Source organism: Rattus norvegicus, chromosome 7 (assembly GCF_021556685.1).
Source record: "Rattus norvegicus strain SHRSP/BbbUtx chromosome 7, alternate assembly SHRSP_T2T, whole genome shotgun sequence".
NCBI classification, from domain to species: domain Eukaryota; kingdom Metazoa; phylum Chordata; class Mammalia; order Rodentia; family Muridae; genus Rattus; species Rattus norvegicus.
Window position 1 is genome coordinate 121,825,963 of NC_141540.1, and position 13,353 is coordinate 121,839,315.

At 45.1% G+C, this 13,353-nt stretch overlaps 1 protein-coding gene and 1 pseudogene across 20 annotated transcripts in view; one reads left to right on the forward strand and one right to left on the reverse strand.

Annotated features, from left to right (window-relative positions):
- Nucleotides 1-304: 304 nt before the first annotated feature.
- Nucleotides 305-13,353, forward strand: part of Tnrc6b (trinucleotide repeat containing adaptor 6B) — a 217,497-nt gene continuing 204,448 nt past the window's right edge. For 19 of the 20 annotated variants that reach the window (XM_087555665.1, XM_087555680.1, XM_087555670.1 and 16 more), the window contains exon 1: nucleotides 305-538. The gene's annotated coding sequence lies outside the window, so the exon portion shown is untranslated. 20 annotated transcript variants of the gene reach the window in all.
- Rpl26-ps1 (ribosomal protein L26, pseudogene 1) lies at nucleotides 12,062-12,567 on the reverse strand (annotated as a pseudogene).

Consider the following 13,353-nt stretch of genomic DNA (forward strand, 5'->3'; position numbering starts at 1 on the left):
GAGATAATGACTGCGCTGGGCGAACTCCGCCGCCATCATGCTCTAGTTTCCCCTTCGTCTCTCTGGGTCCGCGACCGAGGAAGCGGCCTCTGGGATGCTGAGGGGGTGTGTCCCCTCATGATTGGCGCAGGCCGCTCAACCAATCCCAGTTCGGCAAACGGGAAGCACTTAGCCAATGAGGAGAGACGACAGCGGCGAGGACTTAAGAGAGGAGGAACAGCGACTTGACGGGCACGAAAGCTAACCAGTGAAAACTAGAGGCATCCTGCCTGCGGCCAATGGAGTGGGGCTGTGGGCGGGCGCCAGAGTGTTTGTGTTGTGGTTTTGGGGGAGGGAGGCGGAGGGGAAAGTTTGTTTATTTTGTTTTTAGTTTCTGGGGTCCCCGAGCTTCGGGAAGGTGAAGCGAGCGACAGTGACCCCCCTAGCCTCTCAGCCTCCCCGCGACGTCGCCTCTACAGCTTGCGGAGAAGCGGAGACCGCGGTCACCGCTGGGCTCCACAGCGGAACGACGCGCTCTCGGAGCCGGCGCGGCTCAGCGGTGAGTGAGGACCGTGGGCCGCGAGGGCCTTCTCTTTTCTCGCGAGCAGCCCGGCGGAGCGAGGCGGCCCAGGGTGGGCGACTGAGGACGTCCTCGGGGGCGCGCGGCACGGCCCGCTTAAGTGCAGTGAGTGCGTGTCTTCGCGAGCGCGCGCGACCGGAGCGAGCCGGGCGGGAGGGGCGGAAGGGGCGGGGGGAGCGCGCGCGACCCGGGTGGGCCGCGGCGGGCTGGGGCGCTCGCCGGGGGCGCGCTGTGGGATCGCTATGTGCAGACGTGAGGCGGGGGAGGGGTGTGTGAGGGACGTACGGTCACGTCGGTCGTGAGGGCCGGGATGTCCCAAGTATTGGGGCCGGGACAGACCGGCGTCACGCGCCTGCAGGTGTGAGCCGAGGAAAGGGCTTCCGGGTGGGCCGGCGAGGATCCGAGCGCTTCGTGTAGCCTAGGGCCCTCGGAGCTGCAAATGCCTGGCGGTGGGGCGCGAGCATCCGGCGTCCCCGCGCGGCGGGCATGTAGGCATGTGTGCTGGACCCGATGGCGGGGTCCCACAGGCATCCCGCGAGAGCTGCGTGGGGTGGGGGTGGGGGTGGGAGTGGGGGTGGTTGTAGAGAGGCGATGCTCACCTTGAGGAAACAGACGAGGGGCGGAGGGATGACAGAGTTGGAAACAGCCCTGGGAAGGGTTTGCTACCTTCTGCTGGTCTGGTGCCCTTTAATTTCAAACTAACGGATCTGTTAGTCCATAATGGCTAAATAAATATCTGGTCCAGCGAAATTCACTACAGTGGCTATCACGACACCCAAGAACAGCAGCAGCGTCTCATCCGTCCTTAGTTTTGGGTGCAGGTCATCGGTCTGAGACTTTCAGCTCCATACTTTCTCATGTGTCTTTTGGCTGCTTAGATTCTGAATAAAGAGTACCAACCAAGACTCCGTGAATAAAACATCATTTGTACCTCCTTCACAGTTAAACATAGCAGTAAGCTGTACAAAAATCACACATCCTAGCCTTTTGTGAAATGTTTCTCTTCGCTTGTGGGAGATTTCAGTTCTTGACGTTAAAACTATGTGTTCGCGGTGGTTTGTAAAGAGCAGAGCGTGTAGACTGTTGTCTTACACTTGTATGGTGTGAGTATCAATGTAGTAAGTGGGAGGGATATTAGTGTAGTAGACTCTACAGGTAGGCACATACTGGATAACCAGTATCCAGAATACAGATCAGACTGGTTTGTCACTTGAGATGCAATGATGAGGGTTATGATACGTGCTTCTGTGTGGTTTGTTTTGTTTCATTTTTTGAGATATGGGCTCACCATGTAGCCCAGGCTGGCCTGGAACTCACAGAGATCTACCACTTGCCTCTCTTTCCAGAATGCTGGATTCAAGAAGCCCAGTTTAGTTCTTTACTGTTTTAAACGACTTGTCTTAAACTTGATTATCTGAGTAGTGTAGTTTCTGATAGTACTCACAAGAGGAAAAAAACCAAACCAAAACAAAAATTGTCCATGCTATCTGTCTCTGTTAACCCATCATATCCCCCCAATAGAAGCTCTTAAATGGTTTTTGGGTTTTATTTTTTTATCTTTTGAGACAGGGTTTCTTAAATGTTTTTAAATGAAAACAATACTTTTGTTCCATGTCAGTACTGGCTACTGTTCATTGTGTGCTTACACTACATATGTCTTCCTCTCTGTTAGTTTTTAAATCCTTACGTGAAGCCTGTAGGGCAGAAACTCTCATTGTGGTAAGGATGAGGACAGGGCTCCCAAGAGCCTTATAGCTCTCAGGCTTAATCTCCAGTCTGTTTGATTTTTTTTTTTTTTTTTTTTTTTGTCTTTTGCTCGTTTTTATTTTCACCTCCTGAATTATCTAGGGGGAGAAAAGCATAAAGAACACCGAGAAGCAGAGAAAGGTAGGAAAGGAGAATCCAGACTTCACTGCTAAGTCTTTGTTGCCTGAACCCGGCTTAAGAATTTAATGTTAAATTGAGACTATTCTTGTTTTAGAACTAAGCACCTTAAAAAAAAAATACATCCAACATTTGTTTTTTAATTGACATATTCACTGTGCATAGCATTGAAAAGCTCTGGTTTTGTTTGAGTTTTTTAATTTCTTTTTTCTTAGGTCTTGTTATGTGGCCCAGCTGGCCTCATACTCGTGATCCTCGTGTCTCAACTTCCCCAGTGGAGGAATTACAGACCTTTGCCACCTCAAAAGAGTTGGATCCATCGCCCTCTCTCCCTTTTGGGGGCGGAGCATTGTTTTGTTTTTAAGATCTCACTCTGGACCAGGATACCCTGGAGTTCATTATGTTGCCCGGGCTGGACTTGAACTCGAGGCTTGCCTTAGCCTCTTGAATGCTGGAATTGTAGGTGTAAGCCACCATGCCCAGCTTCTGAAGACTTTTTCTTTCCATCACTGTCCACTAATTCCTTCCTCCCACTCTGGTCTCTCAGAGCTCCTGTTCGTTTTTGTAGTTACCCGCTTGTGATACACAGCCATGTCTGTTTCACGGCCATTAATGCCAGAGTCTGTTCAAGTGTCAGGTATACAGCAGACGCCTGGAAAATATTCGTTGGCCATGTTATGAATTTGACTTTTACTCTTATTATTTACTGTTATTTTTTCACTTTCTTGTAGCCTTGGCTGCCTACCTCCTCCCGAAAGTGTCTGAGATTTGGTGCCACTCTCAAGAGAGCTTTCCACATAAAGATAGGTCTGAAATCACTGTGTTGAGCTTGCTGACTGGACGAGCGTTACAGCCTGGTTGTTCGGCTGGGTTAGCATTGCACCTGTTATTCTTCTCTGTCTCAGCTGCTCTTGTTTCTTTCTCCCCTCTGCAGCGTGTTGATTCTGGAGACCTTGTGTAGGTTCCAACTGAGCAGTCTGTTCACCCTTTGACATTTGCTGCCTTTGACACTGACAACTGCCTCTAGTGTTTCACCCTACACGTTCCCCCACACTAATCTTCCTGAAAGATTGCTTTATGTTTCCTGCTCCTTCCCAGATCTACCACAAACACTTAGGTTGGAAATCCTCAGTGGTGTTTGCTTGCCTAAAGGGTTTATGTGCCTTTGCCTGTGTTCTACAGCTCTTTGCACTAACACTGCCCAATAGAAATAGAAAGCAGACCACAAACTCGGACCACATATGCAATTTAAAATTTCCTAGTCGCCACATTAAAGAGTAAAAAAAAAGGGTGAAATTGATTTTTGTAACATTTTACTCACTTCAATACATTCAAAACCTGAGTATTTAAATGTATTATCAGTAAAACGAAACCAAAAAACAAAGCTTGTACTAGGGTATTTTAAGAGTCTTTTTTTTTCATGTTAAGTTTTTGAAATCTAGAATGTATTTTTTCACTTAAAACATCTCAAGCCACACTCATCAGATTTCAAGTGTCGTATAGCCATGTGTTGTTTGTGGCTACCTTATTGGACAGAGCAGATCTTTTCTTTTTTTTTTTTTTTTTTTTTTTCTTTTTCTTTTTTTCGGAGCTGGGGACTGAACCCAGGGCCTTGTGTTTGCTAGGCAAGCGCTCTACCACTGAGCTAAATCCCCAACCCCAACAGAGCAGATCTTAAGTATGTCTTCAGCATAGTGGAAGGACCAGGCCCAGGTAATTCCAGCTACTGTCCTTTATATAACATCTTTAAAATCCAAACTTGCTAAATATCTTTGAGAGAAGCAGAGGGGAACCTGAGAACTCTAATCTTTAATTTTTATCATGTTTGGAGCTGTGTGTGTACAGATATGTATGTGTACATATGTGCCAACAGAGACCAGAAGAGAGAGAGCATTGGAGTCCCAGAAGCTAGGCAGAGGTGGTTGTGAACCATCCACGTGGATGCTGGAATCTGATCACTGGGAAGGCTGCAAAGTGCTCTTGATCTCTTAGCCATCTCTCCAGCCACCCTCTGGAGATTTTTAGGATTTTTTTTTTTTTCTAAAAGATGCATTCTCCTTGGTTGACCAGGCTGACCTGGAACATCTGGGCTCAAGTGCTTAGCTTTGAATAGCTAGGAGTACAGGTAACATGCCACTGTATCAGATTTAATGTCATTTCTTTTCATATCATTTTTATATTGTACTGTTTACAGTCAGTTTGCATTGTAATCACAGGTGATAAGGCACACGCACTGACTAATGATTATGGGATGAGTTAGAGCCAGTGCCAGTAGTGCATAGCCTCCGTCTTCTCCTCAGCGTGTGCCTGCGGAGTAACAGCTCAATTGGCCTGGACTATGTGTGTTGACAAATTCTGCCTTGGATGCTTTGAGAACAGAGTGTTGCCTTCCTCATTTTTGCTCCTGACCTGGCCTGTGCTAGGAAATCTATAGATTTAAATATTGATTTTTGTATGTTTTGTTTTTGTTTTTCAAGACAGGGTTTCTCTGTGTAGCCCTCCCTGGCTGTGTTTGAACTCACTCTATAGACCAGGCTGGCCTCTAACCCAAAAACTCACTTGCCCCTGCCTCCTGAGGGCTGAGATTAAAGACATGCACCAGTGTGCCTAGCCCACATGTACTTTTCAAATATTTCTAGTTAGGTAGTAGTTAACACTCTGTCCTTTGAAGACAGCAGATCATGAATCGTGAAAGATGCATGGTTTTTGGGCAGTGCTAAGGACTGATTGAATCTGGGGCTTTGTAAAATGCTACACACTGACATTTTGGCATTAAGTTAAATCTCTAACTCTCAGGCATGTTTTTATATTCCTTTTCTTTTTTGAGTGTACATTTGCGTCTTTCCCTCCTTTATTGAGGTATTACTATGGGGTATGAGGTATTCATATTGGGCAAGGTGATGGATGCCTTTAATCCCAGCACTCAGGAGACAGAGGCAAACAGATCTATGAATTTGAAGCTAGCCTGATCTACATAGTGAGTTCTAGGGTATCTGGACTACACAGTGAGATCTTATCTCAAAAAAAAATTAAAAATAACTGTGATAACCAAGCATTAATGGTGCATAACTTTAATCCCAGAATTTGGGAAGACAGGCAGTCAAATCTTTGTGAATTCAAGGCCAGCCTGGTCTACAGAGTGACAAGCCAGGTCTACACAGAGGACGAACCCTGTCTCAAAAAACAAACAACTGTGCAGGGCTCGGGAGATGACTCATTTAGTAAGGTGCCTTTATAAGCATGAGGACCTGAGTTTCGATACCTAGAACGCATGTAAACAATTGGGCTTGGCTGTGCATGCCTGTAACCCCAGCCTTGGAGGGAAGTTGAGAAGAAGCATTACTGAAACTCTTTGGCCAACAGCCAGCCTAGCTGAGTCAATGAGCTTCAGTAGAGACCCTGTCAGAAAAACTAAAGGTGGCGGGTGAGAGAGGAAAGGTGCCTAATATTGGCCTTAGGCCTACACACACACACACACACACACACACACACACACACACACACACACACAGACTTGCATATACTACACATGTAGACCACATGTATACACAATCCCCTCACACAAAGTAGAAAATGCAAAAAACAAATAACTGTTTGAATGTTACAGTTTTTAGCTTGGATCAGAAATAAAGTTTGCAGATGGTGTGGTGGTTCATGTCTTTAATCCTGGCACTTGTGAGTGAGAGGCAGAAGAATCGCTGTGAGTTCTAGGCCAGCTTGGTCTACAGAGCAAGTTCCAGTCTAGCCAGAGCTGCATAGTGAGACCCTGTCTCAAAACAAACAAACAAACAAACAAACAAACAAATGTATTATTAAATAAATTATAAAAAAGTAGTAGTAATTGTTGTTTGCATCCTACCATGGTGATCCACATCTTTAATCCTAGTACTCTGAGGTAGAGGCAGGAGGGTTGCAAGTTGTTCTGAGCCCATATAATGAGGCCTTGTCTCAGCTACCATCCCCCAAAAGATGTTTAACTTTCATGAGACTTAGTTTCCTTGTGGTTTGTAAACTGGCTGTGAAAGCGGCTTCAGGAGAGGAGCTCCAGAGTAGCTCCATGAGCATTGGCATCCACGCACAGGCCTGTGCGGAGCCGCAGCCAAGATGCACAGTCTGCACAGAAGTCAGGAGGCCTTGGTTTGTTTGTGTTGCTGATACTTGCTTTAGTGCCAGCTGTGTTCCAGGCACAGAAATGACTGAGAATTCAAAAACTACAGTGAAAAAATTTTAAAAGGTCTTTTCACAGAGAGGTGAAGTGATTCATTCTTCCTAGGAAGACTTTATTTCTCACTGCTCCTTGATACTTTACTTGTTTATACCTTAGTATATATCATATTATATTTCTAAGTCTGTCTGTCCTACTAGATAATTAGCATTTAAATAAAAAATGCTTATTGTGTGTTTATGGATGTGCCTTTGCCATAACATACCTGGAGGTCCAAGGAAAGCCTTGGAGAGTTGGTTCTTTTCTTCATCTTTGTGTTGGTTATAGGGATTGAACTCAAATTGTCCATGCTTGCATAGAAAGCACTTTTACCCATGGACCCATCTCTCCAGGCCAGAGTTTAAGCTTCCAAAGACCAAGACTATTTATTTATCCCTGCATTTCCAAGTACACTGTACTGTGCTTGCCATATTTTAGGCATTCAGAATTCTAGTGAATGCCCCAGACAAATTGCTTAGTTCTGGGGCGGTATGTAGCTTAGTAGGTAGGGTGCTTGTCTAGCATACACAAAGCTCTGGGTTTGATCCTTAGCACGTCCTTATACTAAATGTGGGGAGTGGAAAGATGGTGCAGTGGTTACACTCCTGGACTTAATTTCCAGCATCTACATAGTGCCTCACAGCTGTCTTTAATGCCAGTTTTATAGGCTCAAACAAGACCATCTGGCCTCTGTGGGCAATGCATACATGTACAAACCCATCCAGATATACACACAAAACCCCTATGTGGTGTTTATATATGTAACCCCATGCACCCTGGCATGATGCTCCACATCTCTAATCCCAGCACTCTTAAAGTAGAGGCAGGAGGTTGCAGGTTGCTCTGGTAGAAGCAGAAAGATTAAAGCTCAAGGTCATCCTCAGCTCTGTAGTAAGTTGAAGATTAGCCTAGGAAACATGGAGATTCTATTTTAAAATCAAAACCAATAACCAAATTACTTAGCTTCATAACGTCTTCATTTGTTTTTGTACCAGCTAAAGAATGTTGTGCCTGGGAGAACTATATGTAGTTATAGTGAGAATAATCTTTTAAAACTACAGATCTAGTCTGTATGTGTTTTACCTCGATAGAAAACATTTACTTAGTAAAACAAATATAGTTAGGAGTAGGAGTGCGTGCTTGCGACAGGACTTCCCCTGGGGAGATGTAACACACATCACCCTCACAGTCAACCCCAGATAAAGATCCCACCACAGACCAAAGTACGGGCACCACACAAATCCAACTTGGTGAACCAATGAGGTTTATTGGGTTTATGGGCGCAGAAATGAAAAAACTGCAGCTGCATTGCCAAGGCTCACCCCAGCATGGGTGACAGCTCATAAAAGCTGGAAAACCTGGAGCACACTGCTTCAGGCGGTTCTACAGGTTGGAGAGTGTCCTATCTAAATGACTGCTAAGTGAGTCTTCTAGGCAGCTCAGCTGGTTTCTGCTGCTTCCAGGCAACTGGAGGGACTTTCCACATTACATAGGTAAGATCCATCCTCCTTCCTTTCTTCCTCCCTCCCTCCTTCCCTCCCTTCTTTCTTCATTCATTCATTCACTCACATTTTAATTACTTTTATTTACCTCTTCGTGTTGATGCATGTGGAGTCAGAGGACAACCTGCTGGAGTTTGTTTCTCTTCCTCTACCATGTGGGTCCCAGAGATGAAACTTAGGTCATGAGGTTTGGTGGCAAGGACTTTCAGCTGTTGAGATGTCTCTAACTCCTCTTTGTTTTTGAGCAGAGTTTGACTACATAGCACAGGCTGGCTTCAAACTGGTAATCTTCCTGCTTTGGCCTTCTAAATGCTGGGATTATGGAGATGGGCCACCATGCCCAGGTCCCAGGTTGTTTTATTATTATTAATCTTAAAGTAAAAATGTAAAGATCTATTTATGTGTATGAATGTTTGTGTACCATGTATCTTCCAGATGGCTCATGGAGATCGTCCTTTGTAAAAACAAGTGCTTTTAACTGCTGAACCATTTCTTTTATTACTTCTTTAATGCTGGGATCGAACCCAGCATGTTATACATGCAAAGCAAGCGTCTATCAATAAGCTCTGCCCTAAATCAACTTTTATGTCTCTGTATGTATGTGCATGTGAGTGCTGGTGCCCACGGAGGCCTGAAGAGACGTTAGATCCCTTGGAGCTAGAGTTAAAGGCAATTGTGAGCCTCCTGATGTGGATGCTGGGATCTGAACTCAGGACCTCCATAGGAACAGCAAGTGCTCTTAACTGCTCTCTAGCCCTCCCCCAACCCCCTTCCGTATCAGAACACGTGAAGACATTCTGAAGTCCCCTTCAGGGAAGATAATCAACACATACCAGAGTGGAGCTCGTCTCTCCTGGTTAATGCGCTTGTTTGAGTAGAGTACCTGTAAACTGTGCAAAAGCTGTCAGGTGGAATTAGAAAGTGATGACTCATACCAGCTTATCTGTGGGAGCTGTGCAGCAGAAGTGGCCTCTAGGTGACCCGAGTGAGTGCTGATGCCATCTCTGAAGGGCCAGACACTGAACAGTGAAAAGGAGAAAGGTGAAACAGGAGGGACTTCCCAGAGGGCCTCTGGGCACATGTCTTGGAGATGATTCCTACAGCTTGGAGGGCTTTGCATACTTCCTAAATCTCCCAAGCCAGTACAAGTTTGATTTGATTCTCAAGCAGAGGTGGAAAAAGGGAGATCACAGTGGAAAGTCAGTCTGCTTTCTGTCAATTAGTTCTCTTTAATTTCAGCAGCTCTTTTCTTTCTGTCCTCTTCTGTGTTAGTCTGCTGTAAATTACTGTAACAGACTTGAGATAAATCAATTTAAAAAAAGAGAAGAAGAAAGGTTTGAACTGGAGGGCACTTACCTAGCATACGTGAAGTCCTGGGTTAGATATATAACATTGAAGAAAACTAAAATGTTTTATCTCACAGTCTCATAGTTTGGGTGGTTTTGGTCCATGATCTGTTGGCTTGATGCTTTTGGTCTGAGGAAAAACTGCACATTATGGAGGGTGTATGTGGTAGAAGAAATCTTCACCAAGTGAGAAGGAGAAAGTAGAGGAAGAAGAGGGGCCAGGACCACAGTGTATCCTTCCAGGGAACATTCTCCACCACCTAATTTATTTCCACGCCTATTCATAGTGTTGTGACCTGGCTGTCGAGGCTCACATCCTTGATCCCAGCACTCAGGAGGCAGAGGCGGGAGACCTCTGTGCTCTGTGCTCCTGGCCAGCCTGGGGCTACACAGAGAAACCCTGCCTTGGAGAACAAACCAAGCCAAGACAAAAAGCACTCTGTGTTAAAGATAGCCCTCAACAGGATCCAGACTGTAGTACTGTAGACTGCTTCCTTTCCTGTTATGCTAAAATACCACTCCTTCCCCGGCATACCATATTTTGCTTCTTTCATTCTAAAATCACTAATTTTTTTTTGAAGTAACAACCATGGCATGGGATGTGGTGCACTCATGTACATGTGGGATAAGAATTATTTTTAAAATGGTAGGTGATTAAACACTGGTGGTACAGTTTATACTCATAAGATGCTTTTTGGTTAACGTGTGTGTGTGGTCTGAGGACTCACTTATGGTCCCAGATTGAAAAGGACTGAAAAGACACTAGACAGATACAGTGAGTGTGGTTTATTCTGTAACACTGGTTCTAGAGTATCTTGTTTTTTAAAAGTATAATATGCAATCTGGGAACTTAAAGCTAAGAGGATGGCTCAATTGATAAAGTGCTTGCTGTGCGATCATGAGGACCTAAGTTCAGATCCCCAGCACCCAGGTAAGAGCCAGGCATGGCAGCACACTCCTTTAACTCAGAAGGGGAGGAGGCAGCAGGAGGATCCCAGGGCTCACTGCCAGGCAGGATAGACAGAAGAGTGAACAAAAACATGAGAGACCGGGTCTCAAAATGAGGTGGGGTATGATAGAGGAAGACACCCATAGTTGACCTTTGACTTCCATAAGCACAGCAAAGAGTTCACCACTCTCGTGTGCACACACCACTAATGGACAAAGTCGAAAGTGACTCTGTCTAACATTCATAATAGAGCAGGAGAAATGTCTAAAGCAGTTGCTAGGTACAGGGTTCTGGTCTGGAGGAAGAAATCTAGATAAGAAAGGAGACTGCTGCTCTGAAAGAATTGCCTCTCTCCTGCACAAGCCCTGCTGCTGATGCATCAGGCTCAGGGATAGTCTTTTCATGAGATCTGTTACCCAGGGCTATGTCTCTGTTTTTATGGAAGTCTGGTTAGATGAACTGTGAACTACTGACTTTTTAAATACTTGTTCACCATCTACACTTTCATGTTTTACTCCAAAAATTTTGTATTTTTACAACAATAAGCTTAACATTTATTTGCATTTTGGCTCAGTCCCTTTAAAACAAAACGCAGCACATTCATTTTTGCACTTAAACAGTGTGGGGAGCTGGGATACCCAAGTCTCCCTACAGAGAGGAGGGCTATATATGCTCCATGTTCCTATACTCCTAAAACACTGGCTGGCTGAGGGGAAAATGTTACTTGTAAAATACACACACACACACACACACACACACACACACACACACACACACACACACACACACACACAGAGAGAGAGAGAGAGAGAGAGAGAGAGAATACTATTTCCCTACACCCTCTGCTTCCCCTTTATTCCCCCCCCCCAAAAAAAAACACAGTGAAAGGCTCTTTGTAAAGACTAACAAAAACAAAACTAGAATGAAAATGTGAAAGACATCACATTTTAAACCAGTGAGGGCTGGCTTGAAATGTTTAAACAGGGGACCCTGTGCTCCCTGCCTGGCTTGTGACCCTACCTCAGCACTTTGTGCCAGGGCCTGCCTGTTGCCCTGTTTGCTTTGGAAGCTGATGCACTCCACTTATTTACTGCACTGAGGACTGTGTTTGGCTCTTTCCTTGTTTGCCTTTAACCTTCTCCCAGGCATTCTTTTTTTTTTTTAAAGATTTATTTTATTTAATTTATATGAGTACACTGTAGCTGTTTTCAGACACTCCAGAAGAAGGCATCGAATCCCATTACATATGGTTGTGAGCCACCATGTGGTTGCTGGGAATTGAACTCAGGACCTCTGGAAGAGCAGTCAGTGCTCTTAACTGCTGAGCCATCTCTCCAGCCCTCTCCCAGGCATTCTTGAGGCTGAGGACTCATTCAGGTTGCTTCTCAGAAAGGTGACCCCAGAGGCTGGAGCATACCCTCTGCTTTACTTTCTTGCAAATTGTTGACTTTCTTGGGTAGCTTCACTGGTCTCTTCTCACTACCTGGATCCTGAAATCTGCTAATACTGATCTTGAAATGGTGTCCTGTTCTTTTTGCTGTGGCTTTGCTGTCTTTGTGTTTGCTCTGCTTTGTTGTTTTTTTTTGTTTTGTTTTTTTTTTTTGTTTTTTTTTTTTTTACTTAAGCAGTCTTTAATGAAAACTGGGCATGACATTTCTACTCCTGCATCTTCTCGATAGTTTCTTCCTTGTATTTGCCTTTCTCCTTTCCTACTTGCCGGGACTTGGCTTTCCTCTCCAGGATCTTCTTGCAGTCCTTGTCCAGCTTTAGCCTGGTGATAACCACCTTGCTGGGGTGAATGCCCACATGGACAGTTGTGCCGTTAGCCTTCTCTCGCTGGACTCGCTCAATGTAGATGATGTATTTCTTCCTGTACACTTGGACCACTTTGCCAATCTGCTGGCCTTTGTAGTGTCCTCGAACAACCTGAACTTTGTCGTCCTTTCGAATGGGCATAGACCGAACATTATACTTCTGTCTCAGTTCTTTGGAAAGCGGAGAAGACATGATCTTCCTCCGAATGTGAGATGGTGCATTGAAATGACATTTGCGGTTCTTGCTTCGGTCAGAAGTCACGAAGGGATTGAACTTCATTTTGGCGGCTGCAATCCAGCGATGGCCACAAAAGGAAAGAGCTCTGCTTTGTTGTTTGTTTGTTTTGTTTGTTTGTTTGAGACTGAGCTTCAGCCTGTTGCTGGGGTTGGCATTGTACTTGAGGTCTTCCTGCCTCAGCCTCCAGGGTGGCTGAGATTGTGCACTCCACACTCTAGCAGCTTTTCGGACTTAAGAACAAGCCACCGGCCTGATTTGAAGTCATCCTTAGGCTATGTCCAGATTGTTTAAGTAGCTGTCTGCCGGTTGTCCCATTTCTCTTTGCTCAGAAAACATTTCCTACCCACTGTTTTCTTTTCTCTCATTGAAAACCATGTGCTTTCTCATTCTAGGAAATCGATGTCTTGTGTGAGCCAGGAGCCTTAACTTTTCCAAATCTACCAACTCTCACTCCCAGTTTTCCATCCCCGACGTCTCTGGTACAACCTTTACTCCATTTTCCATATGAGTTTTTTTTTTCCCTTTTGGCTGCCTCTCTTGATGGCTTGATTTATGTAAAATATTCTCTCTACATCTGCTACCAGTTTTATTTTTTTCTCTTCCTGTCAGGTTTTCCTGGGCTAAAGAGATGATGGCTTAGTGGGTAAAGTGCTTGCTCTGCAAGCCTGAGGACCTGAGATGAGATGTGCAGTGCATGTGTGTCACTCTAGGAATAAGGCAGGCAGGTCCTGGGGCTCACCAGCCAACCAGTCTAGCAGACACAGCAAGCTCCAGGTTCAGTGAGAAACCATGTCTCAGAAGGGACAGTGGAGAGCAATGGAGGGAGACACCCAGTATTAATCTCTGGCACATGTGGG